Consider the following 19,589-nt stretch of genomic DNA (forward strand, 5'->3'; position numbering starts at 1 on the left):
AATTGTGAAGCTACACCATCTTCCAATGTTGGAGTCATATCGTCTACTACACCATCTTCCAATGTTGGAGTCATATCGTCCGCTACACCATCTTCCAATGTTAGAATCATATCGTCCACTACACCATCTTCCAATGTTGCAGTCATATTGTCTAGTACACCATCTTCCAATGTTGAAGTCATATCGTCCTCTCATGTTGAAGAGACTGATTTGTAGATCTGATGATATACACACTCCATCATGTCATGTTGAAGGCACAACATCAACACATCAATTAGGTGATATTCCATCTTTTGCATCTTATTGTCAAGGCACATCATCTTCGGTTCAAGGTATGCAATACACTCGACCTTATGTTGATGTTCAAAATATTGAGAGAATGGAAGAGATTATAACACCTTCTAGAATTCATTTTAGAAGAACAAAATATTTGATTGATATTGATACTAACATTTTGAAATCAATGCCTAACAAGATTAGCAAGCGTACTTATCAAAGAAAAGTTAATCATATGTGGAGATTATTATTTGAAGAATTAAATATTACAGGTCAATGCCAATTATTTGTTGAAATGATGAGAAATTTGAAATTTAGGCCTATCATGAAGATTCTTGGGCTAAGAACGATGGACGATTTAAATGAAAAAAATATTGTAAAGAATCTAATGAGTGCTTATGACAAAGTGGGTTCTAAATCACACACCAAAGATAGTAATATCACAAGACGAGTACTTACATTAATAATAGTAAGTAGCCAAATGAAAAAAGCTCGACTCATGAAAAAGACAAGAAAAATATTAAAAATTGGTAGAGGTACTCTAAGGAGAGCCATGCTAAGGCGTGAGAGATTGGAAGATCCAACAAAAAATGAATTATGAACATTTAGCAGTAGACTATCATGAAAGGATAAAAAAATCAGTGAAGCCTTGAAATCATTGATTGAAGATTTTTGAAAAAATAACACACGTGTTTCCCCTAATCAAAGAGATGTTGTAAAAAGGAGGATTGGTAGCCAAAATTGTGACCCACATGCGAAACATTTTTTGGACTCAACTCAAAAAAAAATTTGCAAAATTTATTAGTATGTATCCTCAAATTCGAATAAGTCAAAGATTTTTTGAGATGGGTAAACTTTTTTATGTGAAGATAAATCACACACGAACAACTTGTTGTTGTAGGATACATATTGAATTTTCTAACCATTTTGATATTTTTAGGCATATATGCGTAGTTTTGCATTCTCAATTTGTTTTGTAGGATTGTGACATGAATGAGCCACCAAAATCTTCAAGGGAATTCATATCCAACATTTTATGTGAAATAGGGGACATCCAAAAATTTTACAAGACATCATGCGTGGATGGTACATGCTTATTTTGTGGTTCTTTGCAACTTTTATCAACTTGTCAACATATGGATAGTACACATGCAATTGGAAATGAAATAGTAGATTACGAAAAATTTAAGATGGTGACATATGCTCTAAAAGATGGGAAACATGGTAAAAGATGTGATTTAGTCATTGAAAAGATTCCAGTTTATGAGTTCATGAAGATTTTTTGTGAAAAAAATTATTTACGAGTATGCAAGGCATACCCATAGAGCTCGATGGCTGGATTTGCAATTCAAGTTGTGCAAGGATATGTTTCCACTGGATACCATTGTTTTAGTTGTAGATTTCGTAGAGAACTACACACTACAACCACAAAATGAGGTGCAAGCAAAGTATTATACTTCTCAATAGGTTTCCATATTTGTTCACATAACATTCATGCATTCACCTACAAATATAGAGGATGACAGGAAGATTTTGAGAGAGTACCATTTTTACATCAGCGATGATCAATCACATTCTACAGAGTTCGTACATGGTTGTTTTCAACTATTTTATGGAGATTTGGCTAACAGGGGCATAACATATTGTCATCACATTATTTGGTCAGACAATTGCGCATCTCAATTCAAGAATGCACAAATGTTCTATTGGTTGAGCAGGATGTATAGGTTGTGTAGAATTCAATATATGTGGAATTTCACAGAGGTTGGTCATGGGAAGGGAGAGCACGATGGTGCAGGCGCATGCATTAAAAGAGCCTTGGCTCATGAAGAACTAAAGTATAAAGATGGAGCAATATTGATAGATGCAAAATCCATCATCCAATGGTGTAATGCTACAATGGGTCTAGGTAAGGAAGGTGAGTCTATGGTTCATAGATTTTTTTGGTTGATAGATAATACTAACATTGCACCATATCAAGATTGTTGTATATTAACAAGATTTAGTGAGTTACACTCTTTTAGAAGCTCTGATGTAGGTTCATGGAGTATCCACACACGAAAAATGACATGTTATTGTCCATCATGTGTAGAGAAAAATTGGGATGACTGTGAGTCAACTGAATGGGTGGACAAATGGGATATACGGGTTTTGGACCCAATTGACACTTATCATCCCCCACAAGCACTAGAAATGGTAGAGATGGATTCGTCTATTGACTTTGACCGCTTGCCAGATCTAGTGCAACCTGGTAATATATATATTTATATATCTTTGTAATTTCAATATGTAACTTTATAACTTTTACCTAAGTATTTTTTGAATTAATGACCACATCTTGTACATTTGTCATTGTAGGCCATGTTTTTGTTGTTATTGCACCTGAAGACAATGAAGAAGGGACATATTATTATTTGTGTCGTTGTGTTGAAGCCAAAAAAAATTTAGATTACTCGGTTATAGATGGTGAAGGTTTAGAGTACCATGTCAGTGCGGTGGTTGTAACAGGCACATGGCTTAGACGATATTCTATGAAGAACCCTAACTTGTGGTTATTTGAGGATTGGAAAATAAAGAGGAAGATTCTTCATTATTCAAACCTTGTTGTCGCATCAAATGTCCACTTGATAAAATATGGTGGAAAACCACATAATTAGATTCTTTGGAAAGTTTGCGAGTCAAACCATGAGGCAATACTTGAGACATTAAAATGTTGAGCAGATCCAGTTGGCTTATTAGATTGAATAGGGAGAGACGGAGAGAGAGAAAGAGTGATCAATTGGATCCAAATACAATGTTACAACCTATTCCCCAAGACTATCCACATGACTAAGGTGGACCGTATTGTTATGATGTGTAAGTGATGAGATTTAGTTTTGATTTGTTTAGAATCTAGATACATTATTTGAATTGATATTAGATTCTTTAATAGGACCCATTTTTAGATTAGTTGTTTGAATAAGTGAAAGTTTAGAATTTTTTGTTTAGATCAAAATGTAATGAAAGAACATGAATATTGTTAGATGTGAATGCTTTGTGATGTAAAGTCATGATTGTGTGCTAGTAACCAGAAACTTCAAACTGACGAAAGCAAGGATACAATGGGAGAAGTTTTCAATACTCATCAAGCAAGGGTTATCATTTAACTCAGAAAGCAAGGATTTCTACAAATGGATAATTCTTAATGACAAGCCAAATTCAATTTTTGTCATTCTCTAATTTTAGTGGATTAATCTTATCTTAGATTTTTTACTGTGCTAATTCTTCATTTGCAAGTCACCAAAGAAGAGGGCTAATAAAGTTGACACACAAGTGATAAAGGGTGAGATGCCAAAATCATCTGCAAAATGGTATTATCAATTCACATCCTCAATATTTATTAGTGTTCTTTGTTCAAGTACCATTGTATGTTAATCATCTTATGCCTGGAATTGCAGAGGATCACAATCATCGAAAAGTAAGAAGGAAAATAGGTCTCGATCTTATGATAATGGGGCAGTGACAGATATAGTTCTCTCTAAGGATAATTTTGATCAGCTAATGTATAGGTTGAGAGAACCAAAAAGACTATTTAGGTCTACTGAAAAGAAATCAAACTTTTGATATTTTAGGATACAAAATGTATATTGATGGATTTGACAAGAATTAAAAGTATACAGACAATCAATTTAGTCTTCCATAAAATGGTTCTTATATTAACAACTTTTACAGTATTTATTGATTTTGTTCCAGCATTTAATGTGATTTAAGTGATGCAGGTATATATTGGGTAGGTTCAGTGTATGCTTTGAATGATTTATCCATGATCATCATGAGATGACCATCTCAAAAGTGTTTATTGAGCTCATTTTCTTGGCTACAAGACTAATTTACTCTTAATTTTCTTCCAAACCATGGTTGCTTGTAATAGATACCCAAGAATACTTGCAATCATTGCATTCCAATTTGTTGGAGTTTGACTCATTATTATCATAAAGTTGGAATGTTGGAAAGGGTTAATACTTGATTATGTATATTCATCCCATGTGTGTTCCATGAGATTAATACTATTATAACATTTTAAAATTTAATTTTGTGAATTTTTCCCTCATTTTGTACATGATCAGTTTGTTCAAGTGACATATGATGAGGTTGTCTGTACAACGTAATGATTGAGTTGAAGTGATTTATGAAGTAAAGGGCTATTTAATGTAGCTATTTAAATCATGCATATTTGATGGTCATTTTCCTCTATTTTGTAGTCATTTTTCACAACACTATTTCTAACATGGTGTTGTTCAAGTTCATGAATGATCACAATATCCATGACTATACAACAAGTGTGTGTGTTTGATGTAAAGCCCTCCTATATTCCCCTAGGAACCACAACTCAACTCTGAGATTCTCTTGTATTCTTGGAATCTACCCAAGGAATTAGACTCTACTAGGGTTCAAGAGGAGGTCTTTGACTTGGTAACATCTTCCTACAACCATGGCTAAGAGGTTATAACCCAAATCTTCAGTTTGTCTTCTAAACACTCACATTGTTCACCATGCACCTAGTGTACCCTGGTGCCTCCAACATACCAAAACTTGTCCTTGGCTTCATACCATGACCCAAACACCTTCAATCATCTCAAAACATCCCATCTAACATGTTCCAAATCCTTGCACACTCTCAGAAACTCATCTCTTACACTTTCTCAATTTTGCCTCTTCTAGGCTTGTTCCAACTAGCCCTTGCCAGTCACTAATTTGTTGTTTTCTCCAAAATTTCCGACAGAAATTCCTAAAATATTGGGTGATTAAAATACCCTTTTACTCACTCTAAAATATACTCCAAAACCAACTACACTTGTTTTGTAAAATATCACTCAAAATTGGCTATTTCAGTCTGCCAACTAGGCCTAGTTTAAGGCCATTTGCAAAGCAACTCACAATCCCTTGACTTTTGGAACTCCCATGACCCAAAAAAGTCTTAAGATATGACTCAAATGCAAGGATTCTTCTATTTTTTTTGTCTCTTGATCAACTTTACAATGGTTTTTACAAAACCCTCCTTTCTAGCCCCTTTACCTTAGGGCTTTCTAGAAATCTTGCTTTGCAACGTCTCTAGAACCCCAAAATGGTTGAAACACCTTCAATTTGGTTATATTAGATTACTTCCAACATAAAATTAAACTCTTGTTTGAAGAAAACACTAAATCCACCTTTGGAGAAATCACATACCCCTTTTTATGCACTCAAATTTTAGGGAAAACTATACATTCATTGCTCAAACTTCAAAACTCTTACATTATCAATCAATTTTGACCATCAAAACTTGTCTCCCACATGTGGGAATGAGGTTTTAAACTCATTTAGACTCTAAAAACCAAATGAAACCTCCCTTTGGACCCCTTACATGACTCGATTAAGCCCATTTTGGCTTATATTGCCAATGTTGGCAATTTTACAAAATATTGCACTTTTAGTGCCTTTTACATATTTTAGAGGCTTTGATAGCCTTATTAAATTATTAAATACCTTTATAGGCCTTTTCTATCCACCGCTAACCTAGGATCAATCCAAATCCATTCCTAGTGACCCCTAGGTACCTTGTAGGCTCAATAATGCCATTAAGGCTTACATTAATGCTTTGATTATAATATGATCAATCTATGATCAAAATAAGATCACATGTCCATGATTAAACTCATTAAAAGTTTTAATGACCTTAGAAGGTCATTTTTCTTCCAATCCACCTAAGGATTTCTCATCTTGCCTCCTGCTTGTGACCTTGGTGCTCCTGCACTAGTGTTGGCCAACAATTGGAAAATTTGTGTTATTGATCGAGCTACTAGATCTTGTCATTTTTATTTTTTGCCTTGAGAAAATTCGTACACTTAGCATAGATACTATCTTTCAAAATTTCTTCCTTATCCTTATAAATATTAGATTTGAGTGTAGTTTCAATATTTGGTAGCTGATTACCAAGAGTAGTCATCTCATAGAAAAAAAGTCTTCCAACCTGATGTAGAGGATAGGGTGATGAAAGTCTTCCAACCTGATGCAGAGGATAGGGTGATGGACCCAAGTCAATCAACCTTGTTCTCTCCAATTTGGAGTTCTTCCTTGTCTACCAAATTAGTCTACAAAAAATCTCAAAAAAGCCTAATCATTCTCAAATTGATTATCTTTGAGAAGGATACATTGCACTCGCCTTCAATGTGTTAATCTCTTTGTAATGATAACATTGCTCTCACAAAAGCCATAATATTGAAACCCAATGAATGCATGAAAATACCACATTGTAGGTCATGTGTCTAATGGCTTCTTGTTTACTCATTTTTTTAATATTCATTACACATCCAAATTGTCACCAACTCTATAACTCTCTATTCTCCACTAAAAACATCAAATTGCTAGAGGCAACTCATTGTTCTGTGTTGTTTGTCATGACTAGGGATGATAAGAGTATGAGTAGATATAAAATATTTTCTACAAAATATAAATATATTCCTATGTGACAATGGATAATCAATATTGAATAACTTTAAAGATGTTAAGAAAAGGGGAAATTTAGTTAAAAACATTGGAAATTTAGTTGAAAACATTGATAAATTGTTAATGAAGATAAAATATTGAATGGACTTATATCAAAGGTAGTGACGTAAAAATAGAAGATATGAGTCAAAGGGGGAGAAATGAACTATTGGTGAATGCTACTCAGGGAGAGAAGTGTTATAGTTAAGATATGAGTCAAGCAGAGACATGAAGTAGAGAATTGTTGTAAGGAGGAGATGAAGGGTTTATTAGTTCTATGAGTATTTTCATAAGGGGGAATATATAATAGAAAAAAGTGGAAACATTATTGTGTTTCATCATAATTTGAAGATGATAAATATTGGTGAGTAGAAGAGGTCTAAGGCCATGCACCAATTCATTGCACCAATTATCTAGTAATTACTTTGAAAACCAAACCTAGTGTGACCTTATTAGGTCTATGTACTTTACATGGGTTATGTAACGCCCTGCCAAGGGATCCAAATGAATTAACCTAAAGTTTTACTAAGTTTGCTAAACAATTTTTTTTAAAAGTAAGAAAGTATAACATACACATCAAACACATAGTAGCGGAAGCAATAACATGTAATCATCAACAACATACATAACAGGTTAGATTCCTTAAGGATCCGAAGACATTGAGTTACATTTAAATTTAATTAATTCTAAGTCTAACAACTACCACATCCACATGAAAGAATAATCAGAAAGTCCAATGTCTATATAATATACATTTGTTCCGAATGAACCTTGGCAAATTAATTCAAAATGCTCAATCATCCACTGTACATGTCACAGGGTATGAAAGGCTTAAAAGAATATACATATGTAAAAATAAAGATACATCATCCTCAAATCCATGAAACAAAGTATAGTAAAATAAATGGAATCATTCACCATACATGATACATCCATACATCCATAATGATAAGACATCCATCATAAAATCTAACCATCCATCATAATAATCCATGAATAGAATGAAGGTAAATGCCAACCAAGAAAGCTCTAGCCATGGTAACCACGGATGGATCTCAATGGTAAGAGTAACAAGCACTACCACCTGACTGCGTGGAACCTAAATGGCCTACTCCCACTGCACTGAGGAGATAGTCTCAAGTCCCAAATAGGATATCAGAACACAAAACACAAGTACTCTCTAAGTCTGAAAAATCCTAAAAGTACACTAACTCAAAGGTTCCAACATAGATCGACATCTAAACTTAGAGGCACACAAAGACACATAGGAAACCTACTATGCAAGCGGAAAAGTGTCATCACAAAAGTCACGTTAGAAGTTACCCGAGCAATCCCTTAGGAATCCTGGGTCCCTTGTGATCCTGCAGCCACTAGTATCCTCTCATACTGACGAGGCATACTACAGAATGCAAGGTTGCAACCAAGCATTCTCTCTACCCCATCCTAGTCTGTACTAGCACTTAAGGCATGGGAGAGAACATACAACTATCTTATTAGGTTCATTTAAGTTAGTATTTAGGTGAGATGTTTTCACTTATTAAAACAACTTACAATGGGTTTCTCCAGGAAGTCTCTTAGGGCCTCGACCCCCATTGCAAGCCACTTCCCGACACTACACATAGATAACCTACCCTAGGCTTATGAAATCACAACTCAAGAATCATAATAAAATCACCTTAGTCCTATACAAGCAACTGAAAACATCATAAATATAATCCGCAATAATCACATCAGTTCTCCATGAACAACTGATAAGCATCAAATAATAATCATAATGATCACAACAGATCTCTATCAGCATCTAAAGGCATCAATGATAAATCACAATATCCAATGGTTCTCCAATGAGCAACCAAAAAGAATCCCAATAAAAGAACACAAAATTGATTGAAGACTCCAAAATGGTCAATTCAAACATGTCACAACATGACATCATCAAGAGCATAGAAAAATACTTCAGTCCCATCAAGGCAACTGGAAAGCAACCCAAGTATAACTAATCGATGACTCAAAAATGGTTAAGTCAGGTAACTCAAAAACATACACCTCAGCTTCACACAAGGAAACTGGAAAGCAATAACAACTAGTAAATACAACATATCATAGAGCACTCCATCACATTACCATGGTCAAGTTAAGAAAGATCGAGACCAAATCATCATAACATCACATTCACAATACCGAGCCTTTGGTAACAACTTAAATTGGCCAACACTAGAACAATCCCCAAAAAAGACCCAAAAGCATAGACAACATATATAAAATAGAACGTAGGTATCAAGTTTTGGTTTGATTGAAAACATGTTAATCAATGAGGTTTCCATTTTTTTTCAAGGTATATTTCAAGTTCAAAAGATTTCTAGATAACCCTACAGGTCGACCCATTTACTTGTTCGAATGAAACTAGAATTACCCTCCCATCATATTTTAAAACAATAATTCTACAATTTTACCGAATAGTATTCATCATTAATTAACTTTAATTAAATTAATTTTAATTAAAGAAATTAATAATTATAGGTCTAAACACTCATATTAATATCTTCATTAATTATCAATTTATTAATATTTAACCAAAAACTATTAATAAATTAATATTTACAAAACTATATTTAAAAAGCATTAATAGTTAAATTATTAAATGTTAATAAAACTATTAATAAAACATTATTAAATAATAATAAAATTAATATATTAAACATTATAAATAATAATAATAATAAATATTTTTATTAAATAATATTAATTCAAATAATAATTAAAATTTAATAAAAATTATATGCAAATTTATATTGTTAAAACTTATAACTAAACAAAAAAATCAAATTTCAAAAGTATTGGAACGAGCATATATTAACATGTCTGAGCGATTATTAATCGCTGACTGTGATACGCACAACACAAGGTACTATTGCGTCAACAATACTTGTTGTTGCAGTAATACTGCTACCGCAATAGTACATACTGTGACACGCAACCTGGTTGTTTGGTAGGGGGTTGTGGGTCAATGACCCCCCCATATTATATATATTTTTAATTTATTATTTTATTTTTAAAAAACTTTTAACTTATATTAAATTCGCTCCTTTATAATATAATTTTGTTTATTAAATCAATTTCCCTACTCCCATTACATGCATAGGTTCAATTGTTTTTAAAATATATATATTTGTTTCTATTAATTTATGAGCGATGTTATATATATGTAAAATCTATAATGCAAATCATTTCCTCAAATAAATATATAAAATTTTATTTTGAAATTGTCTCTATCTTTATTCTGATAGAGAAAATACTATCAACCATCCAAATTCTTAATTTAGAATTTCATCTTTAAATTCGAACCCTCCCCAAATTAATTCTTACTTTCTTTAATCTAGAAAATGAGGGCTTTTGATAACTCTTCTATTCCCCATGTATACAGAAATTATTGACAAGCAATTAATAATTCACAATATTGAAATGTTTAAACTTTCTTCACAGAGAATTTAGATTTACAATCCACAGACACGAAGAAGACAGGAAAGGATAATTGTGTAATTAATTAGTGATCAAAACAGAAGACCCTACCTGAGCCTAATGCTAATATGCAATCCCCAAAAACTGTGAGAGAATTTGCTCCTCTTTAATAACTTTTCTTCTAAAAATCTTTCCTAGAATTCTCCTTTTGAAATTCGCTTCCAAAAGTTGTCTCCCAAAATTCTTGTCTCCAAAATTCACGGTCCCCCAAAAATAAACCCCCAAAGTTGTGATAAGGAGTTTTTCCCTCAAATCGGGGCACTAATTGTGCGTTCACCCGAGAGGACTCCTTACTCACAAGACTCAAACTCCAAATTAACTTTATATTAATCGTTGCTTTATCTTTTAATGCATGTTAAATGAATTATTAAATAACTTTATTTAATTTTCCACTTGACTTCTATTTTAATTAATTTATTACTTTTAATTCCATGTGCACTTTATGAAATTAAAACAACATTATTATTTTCACTTTTTTTATCTTTTAATTAATTTCCTTTTTATTTTCAACTCATGCTCGCATCATGCAATCTAGAATCTTTTAATAGTTTAATATCTTTCAACTTTTAATTTATTTTAGAAACTTAATTGATAAAATATTTAATTAACTTAAATAACAATAATATTTAACATTTATTTAAAAATAAACTCTAAATATATTATTATTAAATTAAATAAATATTATCACGTTCTAAATTTATACTTAAACTTTTATCTCCAAATTCAATTCTTTTTATTTAATTAATTTCTCAATCAATTAAATATAATTAAATATTAAAATGTCATAATAATTTTCCATTAAATTAAATCATTAATTTAATCTTTTTAATTAGACTTAATTAATAGAAAATACATTAAAGACTCATAAAGCAACATATGAAAATCCATCATAGCAAAACACATACTAAATCAAATAAAGGGTTATATTCACGAATTAACATCATTCGATGCATTCGAAGGGTACTCAACTCAGATACTTGTCCTAATTATCAATTAGGACAAATGGCTAAAAGGGTTTAGGACTTGGACTTAAGATTTATCTCCCCTCTCTTACCATTGAGATAATGCAATAGGGTACGCTCATCCTGGCAATTCAGGGAAGTCGATACTCAGTACCTGCAACTTGAATAAAATCCATGCATGTACAAACACAATATTCTAAGCTAACAAGCAATGGCAGGAAGTGGTGCATCGTGTAGATCCCGACTAGCAGGTGATTATGACTCCCTTCCTTAACCACATCAAAAATGCCATACATAAAGAAAAAAAACACGCACACCATACACATGCAGTATGGGGGTAAGTATCAATAAGAAGACACATGTGATAATAAATCATCTAACTAATCATCATCGATAACTAAAAACACTGAATAATCATCATACATACATGAAATATAGAGTACCAAGTAATCTCATCATATAATCAACTAAATCTTAAACAATATTTGATAATCTTAAAACAATACTACTAATCATCTAGTATAAAACTAGCCTAAAAGAGTTTGGCAATGATAACTGAAATGCAACTTAGGGGCAGGCACTACAAGTTAGGTGCTACAGGAATGGAATTGGGAATCTAGGCTTTGGAGTCTTAAATAAATTTCAAAAGGGTGTCTGAATCTACCCATAGAATAGTTAGATTTCAACCTAAGAGGAATTTAAGTCCAGAAAATCAGAGTAGGAAACCTATAAGGAATTCTATGATAGTCAACATTTTGTACTATATGACAATTGGAGGGCTAAACCAAGAGTTGATTCTCAATCAGTTCAACATAAGGAAGGTGTCCCAATAGAAACTTGGGGTTGGTGAAGCCATTGGTGAAGAGTTATAGTTATAGGCTTGGAATAGGACTAGTATCCCTAAAACAAAAAGGTGCAAGATCTTGATTGGAGAAGGAGTTCACAAATGACCCTATCACTTTGGATAGGCCACAAAAATGATATCCTAAAGGAGTAAGATATTAGGAAGGCCAAAAGTTTAGTTTGGTAGATTAGGAAGAAGAAAGTTTAAACCTCACTTCTTGCTCAACATCTCTACATTAGTGAGAGGGACATGAAGAGGATAGATGGCTACATAGATATGGGAAAAATAGAAATATAAAGAGGGGGGGTGGAATAAGAGAGAATGAGATACAAGATAGAGTGAGATACAAGGATAACATGAGCCAAAACTACCAAATTGCAGTGCTTGAATCCTTCATTAGAAAATTGACACCCAAATTTGAATACGAGTCTACAAAACAACATGTTCCTTCCACTTGTCATACTCTTTTATTTCCTTTTAAAGATGCTCTATGATTTTCCATAACATGCATTATAAATTCGTTAACAAGTATAGCTCCCTCTTACAAGTATCTTATGTGTCATCTTAGATTCATCCCCCTCTCATGTGAGATATCTCTCTTTCTTATACATCACAACTATTTATTAAACTTTTATTTTTACCTTAATCTAGTTACTATAGAATAATAACAACACATTCCAATCAACTTGTGATTATGTTACAATCATTAATGTATGAAAACACATAAAACTATCAGTCGTTATGTTACATTTATGATTTTTAAAATTACTTTTTTTTTGCAAATAATCCATCTTTTCTCTACTATCTCTAACATTTTTTAATTGATGATAAATAATGGTGGTTATGTATTGAATCTCAACAAGCTAATTGTATTTTTTTTTCTTGTGTATATTCTTTTTGTAACAATGATTTTTTCTTCTACACAAACTTTGTGACCACTTGTGATCAAATTTTTATCTTATTTTTAACATAAATGTTTAGAGAACTTTTGATCTAATTTTGTTGGATAGAGTAATTTCAAACTACTGATTTCTTTCATGGAGTTCCTAATAAATCTCAAGGTTCTCATTTAGGTGACCAATTGCTAGGAGGTCCACAAATATTGCCTAATAAAGTTTATTGCCAGGAGGTCCTAATCGATCTTGACTGATAAAGTTTATTGCCAATCAATATTGTATTGAAAATTCAAACTAATTAGGTATTGAATTAAACTTGATAAACAAATGATAGAGAAGGAAAACTTTAAATAGGAATAAGATCATAAATCATATGATGATGACATATTGCAAATGATTAACTTATGCTTAAACAGTGATAAAGTTTATTATTAATCAATATTCTATCAAAGTTTTGAATAGATTAGGTATTGAATTTAATGTCATACATAAACATATCTAATTTAATGTCATACATGCACATATCTAATTTAATGTCATACATGAACATATCTAATTTAATGTCATACATGAACAAACATATAATATAAAATGATAACCAATAATGTCATGTACATAAACAAACACGTAATATATTATGATAAGCAATAATGTCATATATGAGAAAACATATCATATATTAACCAATAATGTCATAAGTTGAATGATGTCATACATCAAATATAGAATGTCATATATATCAAATGTGTATCGAATATGTCCACTGATGCCTATATATATACATGTCTAGATTAACTATATCTTTTCCTTCCCATGAGGGGAAGGAAACAAGTCTCTTGATGTCTTCTTTCATCGTGTGGAGGGAGATGGTGGAGATGACGGGGTCCTCCTGACACGCTCACTCATCCTCTTGTTGAGGCTCTTCTCCAACTCCAGCTGATACAAAGAAAGTGGATATGAATCAATATTTATTATACGTTGAAATCAAATATATGTACACACAAAATCAATTATTTTCTTACTGCCATCAATTAATAGTCACTCTGTAAGTCCACCTCGAAGGCTTGTGGACGATTAGGAGTGACGAGACCCTACAACAATTAAATAAATATAATCACTTATAAATAATATTAGAAATTTTTAGACTAACTATTATAAACAACAACTAAAACGAAGAAAATTCTTTCATACCTCCATCAATGGCTGTGAGCTAGTCATAGTTGCAGTCACTCCACTATCAATAGATTGTCGGAGATGAGGAGGTGTGTCCGACGTCATGAGTTGCATGTCATACAATACACGTTACATGTAATATGAAACATGAAATAAATATAATCAAATGAATTAAATTAACATGAAACAACTGTAGTTGTACGAAGCTCGTACGATGTCTATGCTCTAAGTTTGTAGTAAAGGTTGAGGGTCTTGTGGAGAACTGATGCACATGCATAATTTTTTTTGTCAATCCTTAATATGATTACGTAATATATATATAAATTAAAATGATTAAATCGATACATACCTCTGGACTCATGGAGGGGACAAAAAATGGGCCTGGAGGATCGCTACTAGGCCCAATAACACTCTGACCCTAAATTTTGAACAATATCAATAGATGCTAATTAATTAATCATTCACTATACATATGAAATGTCATCAGATTAGTAAATTATAATTGTAATTTACCTATGTGTCAATGCCAAATGTGTAGTTCAGGAACTGATCAGTGACGAGCCCATCATCCTCACCATTTCCAGTATGAGTGCCAAAAGTGCACATGTGACCACGATGCATAGAAGGCTCCCCCTCAACTAATGGGCTCATGGAATGGATGAGGCTCTACGTCAAAGCATTAATGGTCACTAGAGCACTGGCCTCTACATGTTCCTTCACAATTGAAGGAATAGTCACATGCTCGCACTATGGCTTGACCACAGGTGCCCTAAATACATTAGGGTCACGACGTGCTCCTGGCCTCTCAAATGATGACCCCCACCTCTACCCTAGGAGTCTAATATATCAAAATAATTGGGGATCTCCCCAAGGACAAACTCACAATATAATTTCTTCAAAAAATACATGGGGACCTCGTGATTGTTGCAAGGAGGGGCATCAAAAACCATCCACCATCTATCCCAAAAATTATTTCTAATAGCATCATGTATGCACCAATGGATGGGGAATTGTTTAGTACCCTCTCTAACAATATTTTGCTCACCGAGTTTTATAATAATGCACACATACTACCTTTTGGTATTTCTTTTTTTCTAACATCTTCATATGACAATTTATTTGCATAAAATCCTTTTTGTTCATCCCTCTTAACCCTCCAAATATCTAACCAACCACTAACTAAGGCTATTTCGGTCTTAATGGATTCGAGGGATGATGCCAGTTGAGCCCTCATTGGATTGGTTTGTCCAGATTCTTTCAACGGAACAATGAGACCTTCTAATTTAGTTTTGCCTCTCTCTATTTCATTTATTATATTTTCTTGTGTGCCTAGTGGAGGTCTTACAATTGGTTCGGGTTGTGGAATTTGTTGTTCTTCTTGAAGAGGGTTTTGGTTTTGAGGTTGTTGAGGGTTTTGAGGTTTTTGTAGATTTGCCAGTTGATTATGGACATTTCCTGATAAAAAATCAATTGAAATCCAAATAAATAAATAAATCTAAATGAAAATTGTAAAAACCCTACAAAACAATATGAAAAACATATCAAACAATGCAAAGTTAAGTTTAAATCACATACGGCATCGATGTGGGTGCGCTTGTGATCTTAGATTTTGTCGACGATGAGGCATATTGGCAAAAACACTGGTGGAAATGATGGGCTGCGGGTGTTCAATCCACCATATATAAATTTTTTATTTTACTAATAGTGCGTACGTGCTATATCGCGTATGCGCTATTGAAAATAAAGAAAAAAAAAGTTGGCACCTTTTTGGCACCATAACTCGGTGCATATGCCCAGGATAACCATCAAGTATCGGTTTCCTTTGCTAAGAATGGATGATCTTATGGACTGCTTGAGTGGAGCTCAGTACTTCACAAAGATAGATCTCAAGAGTGGCTATCACCAGATACGGATACGAGAAGGAGACGAGTGGAAAACTGCCTTCAAGACCAAGGAGTGTCTTTATGAGTGGCTAGTCATGCCCTTTGGATTGATGAATGCCCCAAGCACCTTCATGAGGCTTATGAATGAGGTACTTAAGAAGTTCTTGGGAAAATTTGTTATTGTCTATTTGGATGATATTTTAATTTTCAGCAAGACTTTGGAAGAACATTTATTGCATATTCATAGTGTCCTTGAAAGGTTGAGGGAAGAGAAACTGTTAATTAATCTGAAGAAGTGTAGCTTAGCTAAAAAAGAGTTAGTCTACTTGGGGTTTGTTGTATCACTTGAAGGTCTCAAAATGGATCCAGAGAAGGTAAAAGCCATCTTGGAATGGCCTACTCCAAGGTCTGCTACTAAGGTAAGATCATTTCATGGTCTGGTTAGTTTTTATAGGAAGTTCATTAAAAATTTCAGTGGCATATGTGCACCCCTAACTGACATAATAAGAGGGGATAGAAAAGAGTTCAAATGGACTGCGGCAACTGCAAGAAGTTTTGAATTGTTGAAGAAAAAGGTGACAGAACAACCTGTGTTGGCACTTCCTGATTTTAGTAAGGTGTTCTAGGTGGATTGTGATGCTAGTGGCAATGCTATTGGGGCTGTATTGAGCCAAGAAGGTAAGACTATTGCATATTTTAGTGAAAAATTGAATGATGCGAAGAAGAAGTATTATGTTTATGATCAAGAGTTCTATGCAGTAGTTCAGGCCTTAAAGAAATGGAGGCATTATTTATTTCCAAAAGAATTTTTTTTATATAGTAATCTCCAGGCATTACAGTACCTAAATAGCCAAGGTAAATTGAACTAGAGGCATATGAAGTGGGTAGAGTTCTTGCAGAGCTATACATTTGTGTTGAAGCATAGAAGTAGAAAGTCTAATAGGGTTGCAGATGCATTGAGTAGGAGGCAGTTGTTGCTTATAGTAATGCAGGTTGAAGTAGTTGGGTTTGATGAACTCAAGAATTTGTACCCTGAGGATCCTGATTTTGCTAAAGCGTGGAAAGCTTGTAAAGAACCTGTTGCTATAGACAGAACCAACTGACTAGACTATTTGATTCAAGATGGTATGTTGTTCAAGGGCAGTCAATTGTGCATTACAAGGAGTTCCATGAGGGAAAATCTAATTAAGGAGAAACACAGTGGAGGGATGGCAGGACATTTTGGTCAAGATAAGACCATTGCTATTCTTAGAGAACATTACTTTTGGCCTCAAATGTCACAGGATGTGAAGAAGTTTGTATAGAGTTGTCAGGTTTGTCAAGCGGCCAAGGGATTTAGTCACAATACTGGACTATATCATCCATTGCTTGTTCCATCAAAGCCATGGGAGGACATAAGTATGGATTTTGTTCTTGGATTGTCGAGGAAACAAAGGGGTAATGACTTAGTATTTGTGGTGGTTGATAGGTTCTCCAAAATGGCACATTTCATTCCATGCCACAAAACTCATGATGCCATCCATATTGCAAACTTGTTTTTTAGAGAGCTGGTGAGACTACATGGTCTCCCAAGGAGTATAGTTTCTGACAGAGATACTAAATTTGTGGGGTATTTCTGGAGAACATTGTGGAAGAAGTTGAGAATGGACTTGAAGTTCAGTTCTACACATCACCCACTGACTGACGAATAGATTGAAGTGGTAAATAGAAGTCTGGGTAATTTGATGAGATGTTTAGTTGGGGATAAGCCCAAGGGATGGGATTTGATTCTACTACAAGCATAATTTGCTTACAATAACTCTATAAATAGGAGTACTGGTAGATCACCATTCCAAATTGTATATGGAAGTAGCTCAAGGACTGCACCAGAATTGAGGAAGATGGAGTAAGGGGAGAGGACAAGTGCTGAAGTAGAAGGATTTGTTGAACATATCAAGCGCCTACATGAGGATGTCCAGGCACACATTATCAAGATGAATCAACAGTATAAAGCTAAGGTTGATCAAAGGAGAAGACATAAGGAGTTCCAAGTAGGGGATCTAGTCATGGTACACTTAAGAAAAGAAAGATTTCCAGTAGGTACTTACAACAAGTTGAAGATGAAGAAATTTGGCCCCTGCAAAATTTTGAAGAAATATGACTCAAGAAATGCATATGAGGTGGAGTTGTCAGATGGAATTCACATTTCTCCTATCTTCAACATTGTAGACTTAATAGAGTATCATGATGATGGTGTAGATGAGGGGTTGATGCTGGAGCCATGTCCCATTCCTACTTCTAAAAAGGAGATAGAAGAGATTCTGGATAGTCATGTGGGTAGGAGTAACAGAAATAGGAAGTATGAAGAGTACCTGGTTAAGTGGAAAGGACGGCCAATAGAGGACTCAACTTGGATATCAGCAGCTGAGATTTTCCATTTGGGATTTCCTCTACCATCCATAAAGTGACAAGGTCACTTTTCAATCTATGTTGGGTGTCTGATGCAAAAGCATCCAGAGGTATAAGGGCAATCCTATGTCACCCAAAAAAAATACCTAGACATAGGTTATGTTTCATGTGTTTTCATTTCTAGATACCCATTTGGGTCAAATAAAGGTTCCAACTCTCACAGTTCCACTATTAATGTTCTGAGTTAGAGTTTTTAAGCACCTTGGAATACGTGTAAATGCTAGAAAAATAGGACTATGGTAAATGCTAGAAAAATAGGACTATGTAATTGAGCCATAATTATGGTGAGTTAGAAGGTGTAAATTAGAGGGATAATCATAATTGTAATTTAGAACATTCTAGAAAAAGAATCAGGTCAAAAGGTTGCATGGTTTGAAAGTTATCACAGTTTTTTGGTATCTGGAGACCTCCTAAGAATGCTTCAAAGTCAGGTTTGAGGCAGTAAATGACCTCGTACGGACCTAAAAAAATGGGGGACAAGCAAAGCTCCTCCATAAGGCTATAGAGCACTCCGAGAGCTTTCTGAAAATGTAAACAGTTCGTCAATCGGAGCTATGGTTCAAAAGTTATGCCTCCCAAAAGTTCGACTACTATTTCTGGATTCTTCTAATTTTGCGCCGACTTCTAATTCAACTTCTGGAGCCTTTCATTTTGGTGGTGGATGCCAACTATCACTTTGTAGAATGTATTCCTAATCCTTAACCCTTTGGGGTCTATTTAAGAACATTTCTGGCATTGTAAAAGGCAGTTCGGAGTGGAGTTTGAGAGGAGGTACTGGGAGAAGAAATTATCTCCAGATTTATACTATTGTAAGCCCATAGGGCATGTTTTGGAGTTTGTTTTCTCTGCACTAAGTGTATTGGCATATTTTCATAGTTAATAAATTTTCCCTTTCCTATCATGTCCATTATGTACTTGGGTTGTGTCTCCATCAAATTTGTAAAAAGTTATTTGAATAGGCTAAAAAAAGGCAAAATTATTCTAGTTTACTATACACAGCCTGAGTTGGCCTAGTGGTGGAGAACTTGTACTCTTGAAAGAGAGGTCACAAGTTCAAATCCCACTGGGGGGTAGGGTATGTACG

Source organism: Cupressus sempervirens, chromosome 1 (genome assembly GCF_028749045.1).
Source record: "Cupressus sempervirens isolate cs-2001-9-10 chromosome 1, ASM2874904v1, whole genome shotgun sequence".
In the NCBI taxonomy this organism is placed as follows: domain Eukaryota; kingdom Viridiplantae; phylum Streptophyta; class Pinopsida; order Cupressales; family Cupressaceae; genus Cupressus; species Cupressus sempervirens.